The sequence below is a fragment of the Pseudorasbora parva genome, chromosome 7 (genome assembly GCF_024679245.1).
Source record: "Pseudorasbora parva isolate DD20220531a chromosome 7, ASM2467924v1, whole genome shotgun sequence".
NCBI classification, from domain to species: domain Eukaryota; kingdom Metazoa; phylum Chordata; class Actinopteri; order Cypriniformes; family Gobionidae; genus Pseudorasbora; species Pseudorasbora parva.
In genome coordinates, this window is record NC_090178.1 from 42,074,879 (window position 1) to 42,090,568 (window position 15,690).

Consider the following 15,690-nt stretch of genomic DNA (forward strand, 5'->3'; position numbering starts at 1 on the left):
TTATCTTTTGTCAAATCAACTTAGATAACTAATGTGGTGCAGATAACATAATATTTAGAGTTTCATATAATGAAACCAATTTCCTTCATTGGATTAACTCAATTAACTCAAACATGTAAGGATTTTATTTTTTTATAGTTTAGTATCTGTGTATTAAATATACTAATGTTATTCTAAGGTAATAGTATTCAGTAAAGTTAAAGGTAAAAAAAAAAAAAAAAGTCCTTTAAGGGTACTGGCCCCAGTGGCAAGCTACTGTACTCCTTAAAGGTAAAACAATTAAAAAGAACATAAAAATACCAATTCAATACAGTGATTTAAATGGCCAATTTTTAAGTAATAGATTATTAAGAAAATACTTTGTTACTGTACTAGGTCCTTCTCAAACACTCAATAATAATAATAATAATAATAATAATATAATATAATATAAAAAGTTATTATCGAGTGTTTGAGAAGGACCTATACTGTAAAAAAAAAAAAAAAAAATCTAAATAATCAAATTGAACATTTAATTAAATTCAATGTTCCATTTCTTTGTAATTATTTAGCAATTTTTAGTGAGCATGTCAACAGCTCTCTGTGAAGAACTACATTACCCATAATCCTAAAGAGATGATGCTGTTACCATGGAAATTGCAGTTCAGCAGCAACTACCCACTCCCATGAAGCATTGCACTTGAGGTAATTGAGTTAGTCACACTACATTCAAACTCAAGCTTATATTTTTGTAAAATCTGTATTTTTTGCAATAATTTTTTTTTTACACTTCACTCTGTTATTATTATTTATTTATTTTCAATTTAAATAAATTGTAAAATTAGTAGTCATTCAGTTGGTTTGGGTCAAAGCTTATAAACTATATTGACCCCCCCCCCCCCCCCCTTACTCTCTCTCTATGAAAAAAAGAAAGAAAAGCCACTGTAAAAGTGGACCTTCACCGTTCCTCAGTGTTCTTCAAATGTGTTTCGTCTGAGTGAATGTTTTCCTTTGTGTTCCTCTCAGTTGCGTTTGTACCTTTAGGAATTGGAGAGGGAGGCAGAGAGAGCACTCCATGTGCTAAGCTAGTGTGGCTGCTTTAGCAATTAGCTCTGCAAATGTAAGTCCACAAACGTTGTGTCACCAAATGAGATTGCAATATAGCGAACAATGTCGTCCATTTGTTTTGGGTGTTTTCTGCAAGTGCCCAATCGCTTTATTTTGCATTAAGGCAGGCAGCAGGCAGCAGTTTAGTTAATTTTAGGAACAGCATGTCTGTACAGGCCCACACAACAGAGAGAAGAGGCGGCCAGTGGAGAGAGAGAGAGAGCTTGGACACAGGCATGTGGAGAGAGCATTGTTCATCTGTCTCTCTCCCTCTCACTCTCCATTCCACACCATCATGCTTTCCTTTCAGCTCTAACAGATTATTGGTTACTATAGTTTCAACACTGCTCGTTTTCAGCACTGGGAGTCACTGGCTTGTAGAGGTCTGCTAAAATTAATTCTGTTCTGGGAAGTGGAAACTTCACCAGAACTACTTAAGGTAACACTTTATTTCATTGGCCGACTTTAGACATTTTACTAACTTCTAAATGTATATTTGCAACTAACTCTCATCACAGTATCAGCAGACTATCTTTATAATATCTGCTAACACTTTATTTTGATGGTCCTCCAAAAGGCATATTGATTATAAACAATTTACGTCAACTTAATATGCTAACCCGAATCCATCCATCCATCCATCCATCCATCCATCCATCCATCCATCCATCCATCCATCCATCCATCCATCCATCCATCCATCCATCCATCCATCCATCCATCCATCCATCCATCCATCCATCCATCCACATCTTTGTTTGATGTTTGTCCTCATGGTGGAGTATTTAGATGATCCAGATGTGTGGACATGTGAGTGGCACCTGATAGAGAACTAATATTTCATCAGATGTTTTTGATAGGAAGTCCAGAGGAATGGTTTGAGGATGCAATCCTACTTCACTGGGGAAAATCATGCTCGGTTGGGCAGACGATCATTGTCTCATCCCCCATAAAGAATCGGACAGATTTCAACCCCCATCATGAGATCCCACCAGCTTCAGCACAAGTGTGAGCACTGAGCCGATCTGCTCGTGACATGTTGTTTCACATCTTTTGTGCAATATTGTAGTACTGAAGCCATAATTTGCCCGCGTATGTCACACACACGCACACACTGGAGTGGATTATGAACGTAATGGTGCTGCTTCACTGAGCAGTAAAGGGTTTTTCTAGTAATAATTGCTTTTCTTTACTGCTGTCATTTAAATGGGTTTAAGATGGCCCATAAAGCAGGACTGTGTGTGTGTGTGTGTGTGTGTGTGTGTGTGTGTGTGTGTGTGTGTGTGTGTGTGTGTGTGTGTGTGTGTGTGTGTGTGTGTGTGTGTGTGTGTGTGTACATGCCCTCTAGTCCTCGTAAAAACCCGCTCTGTGATCATTCTATTTACATGAGCTCATAAGTTAACAAAGGATATGTTGTCAGAGTCGGCCATTCTTTATACATACACCACGTTCTTCTCTACTGTATGTTCAGGCCATGTAGCTGGATCTTAAAAATAATGTAATGATGTTTAATGATAATAAATAAAATAATTCTTCAAATATATCTTTTTTGTGTAATCGACACGCCATCCTCAATAAACCCATCTTTTGTGTGATATCCCAAACTTTCGAATATTCCGATCTAATATGATTTTTGACCTATAAGGTTGCCAGAATAATAATCATACACAGTGCGTTAATAGGCCAGAGGAGAACTGGCACCCCGACTGAGTCTGGTTTCTCCCAAGGTTTATTTTTCTCCATCATGCCCTGATTGAGCTTTGGTTCCTTGCCACTGTCGCCTTTGGCTTAGCTTGCTCAGTTGGGGACAATTCAACTAAAAATCCAAATAAAATTAATTACTAAATTAAATATCCAAATAAAATTAATTACTAAATTAACTGTATCAACTGTATTACTGATCTGCCCACATTGTCACTGTATGATAAATTGAAATGAGCTGATGACATTACCGTTTTCTCCAGAAAGACTGTACATCCAAATTAAATTATGTTGCAATATTTTCCTGTTTTAATGAAGCTGCTTTGAAACAATTATCATTGTAAAAGCGCTATATAAATAAAGTTGACTTGACATGACTTTGACTGAGTAACTGATGGTAAATTTGTCCACATTACTTTAGCACCTGATTGATTAGGAATTATACAAATCAGGTTAAAAAAAAACGGGACCTAACCCCCCATTGCTCCCCGGGCATTGCAGCAAAAATGGCTGCCCACTGCTCTGGGTGTGTGTTCATGGTGTGTGTGTGTGTGTATATTCAATACTCACTGCTATGTGTGCACATGATGGTCAAATCCAGAGGACAAATTTCAAGTATGGGACACCATACTTCGCTTTCACTTTACTTCACTTACAGTTCTCTACAGCATATCCCACTAATGTGACTCTGAATCCTGAAAGATGAAACATTTGCCTGCATGCCCCATCTGGACGTATGTAAAATCTATAATGCTCTTCTCCATTATTTGATCATGATTTGCTGAATTACTGCTGCTATGACCAATAGAAACTGTACACAACCATCTTTTTAAATAATGTTTTGTTTGCATAGCATATGATGCTGAAAGCACAGGGCCAGCAATGGGAATAAGGTTGCATACTGTAGACTAGGGCCGCATAATATTAAATAAAAATAAAATAAAAATGTGGTAACTCGTTAAATAATGAGGTATTCAATCTGCAATATGATGATGTGTGTAAAATACATTTAAATTATATTTAAAATCTGAAAATGATATAACAAACACATGCTTCACATTCTTTTTGTGAGAAGAAAGCATGAAAGTGAACAGCATTGTTTTAATACATTCCACGACATTGCACACTCATACTATTTATACACATTTATGTGTGATCGGGTTGATTTAATACCAGGGTAAACCAGGGGGGATCAGGGTTTCAAGATAGTTTTTTTTTTTTTTTTTTAACAACAGGAATTGTATAATCACTTGTAAAAAATCTAAAAGTGTCTTCACTGTATGATTTAAATATATACTGATTCTTATTAAAGCTGGAAAAGTTATTCAATCAAGAGTCTTTTGTTGTTTGATTAACATTGCTCGCACAACCGGAAGCAGGATTATTAGGCGGCTGTCACTTTAAAAGCTGCACGGATCAAAAGTATTGTTACACGTGTGCTTTTCAACTGTTTAGTCCCCTTAAGACATAACTGACAGTGTTCAAATGTTGACCTTTTTGTGTTTTCTTGGCTATATAATCTGCAGAAAAGAACTGAATTCTGGATCACACGCTGTCCGAGCGCCAGCTTTTTATGCCCGTGACTTCACTTATTGCATTTAATAAGTCTGTCATACATATAGCCTAACAATAATGTCTATTCTACACTTTGCTGTGTGTGGCAACCTAAAACTTGGACTTTTTGTATTCTTTTAAAGTATTAAAATCATGCAGATATCGCAAGCAATTGTAATGTGTATATTCCGATACATTTGTGATAGCTCAATAATTTTGATATATCGTGCAGCACTATAATACACTTAATTTACACTCATCGGCCACTGAATTAGGTCAATCAATCAATCAGTCAACTTTATTTATACAGCGCTTTTACAATGATTGTTTCAAAGCAGCTTCACAGTGTTAAACAGGACAATATTGCAACAAAATTTGATTTGGCTGTACAGTCATTCTGGAGAAAACAGTGATGTTATCAGCTTATTTTAATTTATCATACATTGACAATGTTGGCAGATCAGTATTATAGTTTATAGTTTTTTAGTTTTAGTATTATAGTTTTATTATATAAATTAAATACATAAATAGTATAATAGTACCTCAACTGAGCAAGCCAAGCCAAAGGCGACAGTGGCAAGGAACCAAAGCTCCATCAGGGCATGATGGAGAAAAATAAACCAAATTAGGTGCACCTATATTTAACTGCTTGTCAACACAAATATCTAATCAGCCAGTAAGCAGCAACTCAATGCATTTAGGTATGTAGACATGGTCTAGACAATCCGCTGAAGTTCAAACTGAGCATCAGAATCAAGAAACTGCCGTAAAGCTATCCAGGTTGGACACCATATTTCTTTATCTGTCTCTTTCTCTCTCTCTGTGACTCCAGCAGATTAGCTATCCCTTCCGGCCACGATTGCTGTTTAGACACCTATCTCACAATTGTTTAGAGTATTGATTTATTTAGTGAGTGATTGGGGTTGGAGGGAAAATTAAAACGGGCATCATCAAAGCTCGCCTGGGGCCGGAAACTTGTGACAGATCATGTGACAGGCTGAGTGTTTAAATGACACAGCCAATGAAGAACAACCCTCCTGGTCCTATTGAAAATAAAAGCTAGTGGTGTTTTTTTGTGATCACACCAAAAAAAAATCTGTATCAGTATTATTGGTATAGTTTGCATTGACTTAGGCAACTATTTCTCATACCAAATACACTAGTAGTAAACCATTATGTTGACACAACTTACATTGTCGAGAAAAATTATATATATATAATATATACAGTATATATATATATATATATATATTAAAAATTGTTAAAAGTTTTGGGAGACCTGCTTTTACATGCAACTTTAACCTCTTACAATGTGTACTTTCACTTCGGCTTTTACAAAAAAAACAAAAAAAAATACACTAAATTACTCTGGTACCATTTCCGCCTGGATATTGCCTACCCAAATTGAAAAGCTTGCCATACACACATGCAGTGGTCTAAATACACTATTTTGGTGTCATTTTACAGTAAACCTAGCCTAGAAATCTAGATGCACCCTAGCGGCAGCAAATCTAATCTGCCGCGAGTGTCATCTAGCAACTCTCAATACACGTCTGAGCTGTAAAAACCAAACTCTGGTCGGGCCAATCACATCATGTATAGAGTCGGTGGGCAGGGCTTAACATAAATGACAGCAGAATTGCGCTTGTGTGCTTCTTCTAGTAAACACAGAAGCTGGCGAACGGCGGTCTTTCGAATCAGCTTTGACCGTGACTCTGGAAGACTTGGAGTTAAGCTTTTCTCTGAGAAAAGAACAAAGAACGGCACTGAAGTCATTCTTAAAAAGGGAAGATGTGTTTTGCCGACCGGATACGGCGAAAGTTTAATCTATCAACGAGCTCCGCTTCACCTTCGTTCCTCTGGTTGGTTGTAGCGCTATCCTATCGCGTGCTGAGGGAGTTTGAAAGACAACCGCTTATCCCGCCCCTCGGATTGAGCTGTCAATGGTGAGTTTCCAGACCAAACATCTTGATGTGGGTCTGGCTTGTCAGGCTACAGGAAACCCTTTGAAGTTACATACACAACTGCTAAAAGGGATAAACGTGTAAATACAGTATGTTGTCTGACCAGTAATACAGTAATAAAAATAGGTGCTTTTTGATTTTTTGGTTATAAATTCAATTTTGAAAATGTATATCTCGGGCCCTGTGTGCTCTAGCACCTTGCAGATAGTTTTGGGTGTTTTCACTAGATTCCAGAAAATACTGGGGAAAAAAATGTATGCAAGATTTATTCAAATGGATCTAATGGAGGAATATTCCCTTTTTATGTAATTTCCATCCATCCGATTACTAGACAGAGAAATTGGTCACTCCAGAGAACACGTCTCCACAGAGTCCAGTGGCGGCTGCTTTACTCCACTGTATCCGACGTTTTGCATTTCATTTGGTGATGTTAGGCTTGGAGGAGCAGCTCGGCCATGGGAACCCATTCCATGAAGCTCTCTTCGCACTGTTCTTGAGCTAATTTGAAGGCCACACAAAGTTTGGAGGTCTGTAGCTATTGACTTTGAAGAAAGTTGGTGACTTCTGTGCACTGTGACCCTCAGTATGTGCTGACCCCGCTCTGTGATTTTACGTGTCATTTGTGATTGTGACTGAGTTGTTGTTGTTCCCAATTGCTTACACTTTGTTATAATACCACTAACAGTTGCCCATGGAATATTTAGTAGTGAGGAAAATATAATGAATGGACTTGCACAGGTGGCAACCTATCATGGTACCACGGTTGAATTCCCTGAGCTCCTGAGAGCAACCCAAGCTGCTCTCTCTCTCTCTTTATATATGTGTGTGTGATTCTCACAAAACTTTATTTTCTGCTAGCTTCATGGATCATTGGAGAATCCAAAAGGACACCAAATAACCAAATATAGAGAGTCCATATAATTATATAATAAATGTATGCACATAAGCACCCATTATATAAAAAAAGTAAAAAATAAAAACCTTAAATGGGGGTGAAATGCTGTTTCATGCATACTGAGCTTTTTACACTGTTAAAGACTTGGATTCCCATCCTAAACATAGACAAAGTTTCAAAAAATAATGTTTGACGTTTGATGGAGTATTTCTGTGTCAAAAATACTCCTTCCGGTTTCTCACAAGTTTCTGAGTTTTTTTCGAGTATGGCTCGGCTTGATGTTACTAGATCGGAAGGTCCTTGTATGGGCCGTACAGGCTCTTTACCCGATCAGGTGCGCGCGCACGTGTGACTAGAGCGAGAGAGGAAATGCACGCCCATACACTCCGCCGCGCTCCACTTTATTCCTATCTGTGACATCAAGCGACTTCAACGCTTCAGCACAGCAAGACACTGCTGTCCGGACTTCACCAAATCATACCAAAGAAGTGTGTTTTTGACGGAGCGGTCCCAGCGATAAAGGTTCGGTCCTGCTTTGGAAGCAGCCGGTGAGTAAAACTGATTCAAATGTCTGTGCTGTTGGCTCGTCGCGTGAGTAAACGACACGATCGCGTGCTTCGTCATTCAAATGCGCTAACGGTTACTCCATTGTTTGTATAACGTTACACTAGTCTGACATGCAAAACCATTTTGCTTGCTACTGCTAAGGTTTAGTCGCATACAATAGTCCATAAACCGAATCATGTCCTCATAAACTGCGAGTAAAGACACATAAATGTTGACAGGCCACTAAATACAGTACATACCACAGAGACGGACCTCTTGATGTTGCTGTTTCTCCTGTTCAATTTATTTCAGCCTCTGAATGGTTCTGGATCATATATCTATTAGCTGAGCTCGATAGCCATGGGTTTCTCCACGCTTGAGGACGTCACCGCTTTGCGCGCATTCGTCATTCTTTAGCTCCGCCCACACGATACGCCTCCAGGCGCTCGTTTTTTTCCGGAAAGACTCGGTACAGCCCATATTTCTTTTATAAATATAATAAAACTAAAGACTTTGCGGAGATATGAAGGATGCAATACTACTCTATAGGTACTCAAGATTGACATGAGATTGACTGAAACTGAGTGTTTCACCCCCCCCCCCCCCAACAGAATTCACAGTGTATAGTATATGTACAGAGCAACAGCAACGAGATGTTTTCATTTTAGACAACTCAAGCTGCGATAAAGAACAGGACCTACGATTACTAAACAACTACATACTCATGACAAATCAACCATTATTTTGAGTGTGTGTGTGTGTGTGTGTGTGTGTGTGTGTGTGTGTGTGTGTGTGTGTGTGTGTGTGTGTGTGTGTGTGTGTGTGTGTGTGTGTGTGTGTGTGTGTGTGTAAATGAATGCAGTGTGCAATCAGTGATCTAGAGCATTCACATACATGGTGTGTTCTTTCTGCATAAATATAACTCCAGTCCGTCACAAAAATTTCGCTCTTCAGAAACAATTGTAGAATGCGACAGAGCTCTTGTTTTAAAGAAATGCACACACTGGAATGAATCATTTATTAAAAACGCAATGTGAGTCTCTATTCTCTCTGATATGAGTGATGCAATCCACTTGGCCTTCTTTACATTAGCACTGTTTGATTGAATTTGATTACTGGATCACTGAACACTTTCCCGGAGTTTAACAACTTAAAATGGCCTGATCACAAACAGAGAAGCAGAATCGGGTTAAAGAGTTAGAATGGGAATTTCCTCCTGCAGGGTTACAGGTGATAGTAATAAACTCCAGACTTTTAAGATCATCTAACTGCGTGACGAACATTGCATTAATATGCCAGCTTCACGTACTTCTGTGATTTATTTTTTAGCGTTAATTGTGTAAAACTATTTTAATGCAATGCAAGGCAAGGCATTTCATATGCTCATAGATGCTGTATTCCAAGCATTTGAGGCCTTTTAGCTGTGTGTGAGAAACAGATATACATTGAAGAGCATCTTATGTATATTATGTTGTTATGGTCTCTAATCTCATTAAGATGAAGCTGTTAAAATCTTTTTTTAATTGATTTTGACATTTCTGAGCATTTGCGTTATGGCCTCCACTCTGCTCCCGCTGTTCCAGTAGTTTCCACATCCAACCACTGAAGATCACTGCTCAATACGCCATGTGTCATTTGCCTTATTAAGGGCTTAGCCACTAATTGCATTAGGCATATTACCATGCAAGCATTTCGGGCTTCTCAGTCACCCTAAAATGGGATTTTACAGTCAGCAAAGAACACATGAGCCTCATACTTAACCGTTTGGACCAAAAAGCCAGTTCATTTTGCTGCTGGCTTAAAGTGGACATTTTAATTGCTGTTAGAACAATATCAATAATATCAGAACTAGAAGTTTGACTTGGGCAGATTTATACTTCCCAGAATTCACCAGATCCATTGATAATACTTACAGATGCATGTGATGTTGATTTCCGTCCAAAATGATACCACTTCCTGTAGGATGGTGTCATTAAGGGACTGTGACTTCTGTAATATATATATATATATATATATATATATATATATATATATATATATATATATATGTATATATATATATATATATATATATATATATATATATATATATATATATATATATATATATATTACAGAAGTCAGAATTATATATTTTTTACATATTATAACAGTAATGAAGACAAAAAGCAGTATTCAACCTCAAGTAGTCAACTACATAATTTCAACCTCATATTTTCATTTCATTATAGTACTGTAATAAAAGAAACACTTTTACTTGTTAGTTTATTTTACTCAAAACATTCACTTGATGTGCTGTAGACACCTCACCCATGGTGTCTGAGAGCAATATCTCTGACATAAGTGGTCATTGTTCCCACAGGGGAACCATTTTCAATTTGAAACACACTGTGAAAGTTGCTAATTTGCAGTTGTTTTCTTAGCCTGCCATAACTTGTTAGTTTGAATCAGAAAACATGTGGCATTAGTAAACTCCTCCATGTCTGTGCCCTTTGCAGTCTTTAAGACACCACACAAAGTTGCCTTATGAAATCAAACCCAGCGACTAAATTCTCCTCGGTCGTGAGGTTAAGCTTTTGATCTCAGCAAACAGATTCTTTAAAGGCAGACGGGGAAAAAAAAGGCAGATAGGACTAAATGAATGCATGTTTGCGTTCACTCGTACCTTATTTTTGACGAACATGAGCCTTTGATGTTCTGTTTGTTCTCAAACACACTAGAGCTATAAGCCAGTGTGAATGAGAGGGAGAGATGAGCACCTGCATCTCAAGAGATCCAAACTCCTCGTTCACACTTGTACTCCGTCCCATGACCCAACGTACTGCCTACAAGAGGCGGCTTCATCTTGATGCGAAGGCTGTTCCGAAAGGTTGGCAACTTTATTATATTGCCTCCTAACATGCATTGTTTTAGTTGTATACCTGGCTCTCTTAAACAATATGTTGATTGAATAAAATTCAGGATGCAGCAAAAAACTACACCAGTTTTTAAAACATTTTGACTTTAAGCCCCTCTATTGTTCACAGCATTATTCAAAGACCCGTTAGCCCTAGTTTTATTTAAAACTTATTTTAATCTATGGGCACTTTTTTGTAAATTTAGAGGTGACCTAGAAAAATATATATATATATTGAATTAACCTTGCCATAGTAAAATAACAACAGTTCAGTTCATGGACATAACACACTGTAAGTCTCAAACACTATTGCCTCCTAATTTATATGTAAATCTTGTGCATGAAAAACACCATGGAAAAATAGGCGAATCTCAACGTAACACCAACTGTGGCACAATTGCTGGGATCATTAATATGTACAGCCCCAAAATTTGCATGCCACAACATGTTTATTGTCAGACGGAACAGTGCAGAATCATTGGCGTTCTGCAGGTAAACAAGTGTCACGCGAGGATAGCGAAAATTGTAAATTATGCACAAATGTCATGTTCCAGGCTGTGCAGGGGATGTGAGGACTTTTCATACCCTTACCACAGATAAAAAAATGTCAACAGTCATGGTTGATGTTTATTATAATCGGATACCGCAACAATTTAATTCAAAATCGTTCGTTTGCTCGGCCCATTTCACCATGGACAGTTTTTCTAACCTGGGACAATATCAAGCAAGCTTCGCTCAGTGTCTAAAACTGAAGAAAGGGGCAATTCGAACTATATTCCTGCAAGCAGTAAGTAGTGATTTTATCCACTTATTGACTGCCTAAACAGTTTCTGATTAATTTGAAAGTTTCTTAGAGAGACAGCATTGTCTAAATAACGCAAGATGCTAGTACAGTAACAATAGGAAACTGCAAGTACTATACAAAACAAAATAGTGTGTCTAATGACAAAGGTTAATATTATTTTTTATTACAAAATACAACCATAGATACATGTCATATTACGTTAGTTTAGTTGCTTACAGATTGCTCAATCAATACTTCTAGCTAACGTCGTAAGTTAAAACGATTTTGTTAAAAATATATATTTATATTTTTTAGAATGGAAGTATGATGTTTTTGTATGCTTGTATTTCAGAGTACATCACACTCACTGCTTAGCCTACATTGTGACTAACGTTATATAAACATGCAATATTGTTGACAAAAAAGACTAAAATGTAGTTAAAAAAATAAGACTTGAACAAAAAGCACTGGTTTTGATTTTGAGTAATTTAAATCCCCCAATCGAAGCTCTTCTGTGAAAAGAACACATATACTATCCGGTGTTTAACCTAAACGTGCAGTCTGGCAACCATATGCACGCAAGATCCCTCTCTCGCGCGCACGTGGATGATCTGAAAATACCAATAAACAAGTAAGCTGCATTTTAGCAATCTCCATTTGAGATTTTCTGCTTAGTGTTATTCGGTCAGTCTGAGTTCTGTCAGGACTCGTGAGCCGCTTCGCTGAACAATTGCACTTGTGTGAGCTGCTGAAATAAGCCAATCAGACCAGAGCTCAATATTAATATACATGACCCTTCCAAATAAGGCAAAAACAGAGCATTACATCCTAGGGACTTGCCTGACATGGTCATACTCAATTCTAGTCAGAATATGAGCTCCATTGGGCTGTGATTATGGGGCGTGCTTTAAAGGGGTACTTCAGCGCTGGGAAGATGAATCTGTATTTGAACTGGGTCATCAATGCAGTAGAAATGTGAAATTATTTTTGAATTTGGTGCTTTCTAGACTGAGAAAAGACAGAAAATGTATTTTTGTCCCATGGGGATGAAAGACTACAATTCCCAGAATGCTTCGCTGCCCTGTGCCATTCCCCAACGCCACCAACTTGATTACAGTGACTGAGTTAGAGAAGACACTACAATTAAAATGTGTTCAATATAAGGAGTGAGTCACCGCGCGAGTATCACAGCACTGAGCACTAACTGCACGAGTGAGATAAATGAACTGACCTCTCGTGATGAGAGCTGAGGTAATCGCGTCTACACTCGCGGCATACATTCACAACATGAGTTCAGTCTGGCGCGTTTCAGTTCATGCCTTTACAAGCTTAACTTTCATAGAAATTAATTTGAGAAGTTAAAAGACTTACTTTGCACACCATAGCTCCGTTTAAATGAGTGCCTGCCAGCTGAGCTCTCCCTGCAAGCTGAGTGTTATCTCCCATCCCCCACGCGCGAGTTCAAAACATGCGGAAATGGCTCCCTCTGCTGGCTGTAGTCTTTAGCCTTTGGGCAAACATTCCTCCTATGATGCAAAAATCGTCAATTTGCATCATAGGAGGAATTTTTCTAGAAATAAAATGCATAAATCTCTTGTCTCAGGGAGATATGAGGGGGGAAAGCACAATAATTTGAATATACTCCAGGGTTTCTACTGATACAAAGCCATATGCTAATCGCTGAAGTAACCCTTTAACCGAACTCAATTGGATAGACCTACAACCAATGAGAGCAATGAAGTGACGAATTGTCAAATGTCAACAGAGTTCAACTGCACTGTGTTGCCAATTATGTGATATATAGACCCCTGAGTGCAAATTTTAGCAGGCAACCTTGCCAAATTAACAGACATTTTACCCCCAAAAGCCATTTTTCCTCGGAGAACCCCTGAGAAGCTATTGGTTAGGGCTAGTAGTTGCCAGGTTTTGTTGTAAAAACTTGGCAACCCTGTCTGCACGAGCGGTGAAATCGTCTCGGTTACGTATGTAACCCTCGTTCCCTGAAGGAGGGAACGGAGACGTACGTCAGAACTGAACCGACGAATTGGGATCTGCCCTCAGAGACCTATCCACTTCGAGTGTGTAAAAACGAGCCAATCGGAGATTGGCATGTGATCCACACATTCCACGCTCCGCCCCGCAGCGCGGGTATAAATATGAAGTGGAATGGTAGATCAAATGCTTTTTTCAACTGAGGAGCCGAATCTGTGACTGGGCTCCTAGCTGAAGCACAGCTCCTGGCGACGGGACGTACGTCTCCGTTCCCTCCTTCAGGGAACGAGGGTTACATACGTAACCGAGACGTTCCCTTTCAGTCGGTCACGTTCGACGTACGTCAGAACTGAACCGACGAATTGGGATCCCTTTGGAAAACGCCAGGATGCTGGCCCTTCCAGCGTCCTGCTTGAGCGCACTGGACCGTCTAGTATGGTACGGAAGTCAGGGCTCCAAGCAGGGAGGTCAGTCACTGCTGTTTCTGCAAGACCCACTTAGAGTGACCATAGACCGCTGGGAAGCGTGCCCTCTCGGAAGAGGTACGCTGCGGGGCCACGTCCTTCAGTGAAGGAGTGGTGGCGGAATACACATAAGGACTAACCTGGCAGGGTAGTGCAACATATGGCAGTCTCTGGGGTGGTTCCAACCTAATTGTAGGGGGGAAAGAACACGCCCAGAGACGACAGAGCGGGCTCTGTCGAGGGAAAGACACGGGGCTTGCCCGAAGGGTAGCTGCTTCCGTGGACGAATACACATATGGGGTTGCCGTGAGGGAACCGCTACATATGGAACCCAGCCTACAACCACGTTCCACAAGCATACGGGTGCAGGCCTAGCGTCAGACGGTCCGCAACGTCTGACACCGCATGGGGTGACGGAGGAGCTCGACAGGGTTAGCCGGTTTCCCGGGGAACACAACTGGAGACAATAAACGCACGTATCCGGCCCAGAGGGCGGGAGTGGCGTTGCAAGCCGACACTTAGAACGGGCACTTAGCGCTCCTGGCCACCAGGGGCGAGGATGCGGGAAGATACCGGCTCTACACGTAAGCTATAAAACCTAGCAAACGTGTTAGGTGTCGCCCAGCCCGCAGCTCTACAAATGTCTGTCAGCGAGGCGCCTTGAGCCAGCGCCCAGGAAGAAGCAACACTCCGAGTGGAGTGTGCTCTTACACCGAACGGGCAAGGCACGTCTTGGGACTGGTAAGCCAAGACTATAGCATCCACTATCCAGTGGGCTAACCTCTGCTTGGAGACAGCCTTTCCCTTCTGCTGGCCTCCGTAACAGACGAAGAGTTGCTCTGAGGTCCGAAAGCTTTGGGTCCGGTCAACGTAAGCGCGAAGAGCGCGGACCGGACACAACAAAGCCAGGGCTGGGTCTACCTCCTCCGAAGGCAGCGCTTGCAGGTTCACCACCTGGTCCCGGAAGGGAGTGGTAGGAACCTTGGGCACGTATCCGGGCCTGGGTCTCAGGACAACGTGAGAGTTACCAGGCCCGAACTCTAGGCACGATTCGCTGACCGAAAGTGCATGCAGGTCCCCTACCCTCTTGATCGAGGCCAAAGCAGTCAAGAGCACTGTCTTCATTGACAGGATTTTAATCTCAATGGACTCCAACGGCTCGAAGGGAGGGCTCTGAAGTGCTCTGAGCACTAGAGCCAAGTCCCAAGAGGGTATCGAGGATGGACGAGGAGGATTTAGTCTCCTCGCACCTCTGAGGAACCTGACGATTAGGTCGTGCTTTCCGACGGACTTACCTTCGACTGCGTCGTGATACGCCGCTATTGCGGCGACGTACACTTTGAGGGTGGAGGGAGACAGCCTTCGCTCCAACCCGTCTTGCAGGAAGGAAAGCACAACACCAATCGAACACCTTCGGGGGTCTTCCTGGCGGGAAGAACACCACTCAACGAACAGGTTCCACTTCAGTACATAGAGGCGCCTCGTAGAGGGGGCTCTAGCTGAAGAGATGGTATCTACGACTGCTTGTGGTAGTCCATCTAGAACCTCCGCGTCCCGTCCAGGGACCAGACATGAAGATTCCAGAGGTCTGGACGCGGGTGCCATAGGGTGCCCCGTCCCTGAGAAAGAAGGTCCTTCCTCAGGGGAATGGGCCAAGGAGGGGCTGTCGCGAGGAGAGTTAGTTCTGGGAACCAGGTCCGGTTGGGCCAATACGGCGCAACTAACAAGACTTGCTCCTCGTCCTCCCTGACTTTGCACAGGGTCTGTGCAAGAAGGCTCACTGGGGGAAACGCATACTTGCGTAGGTC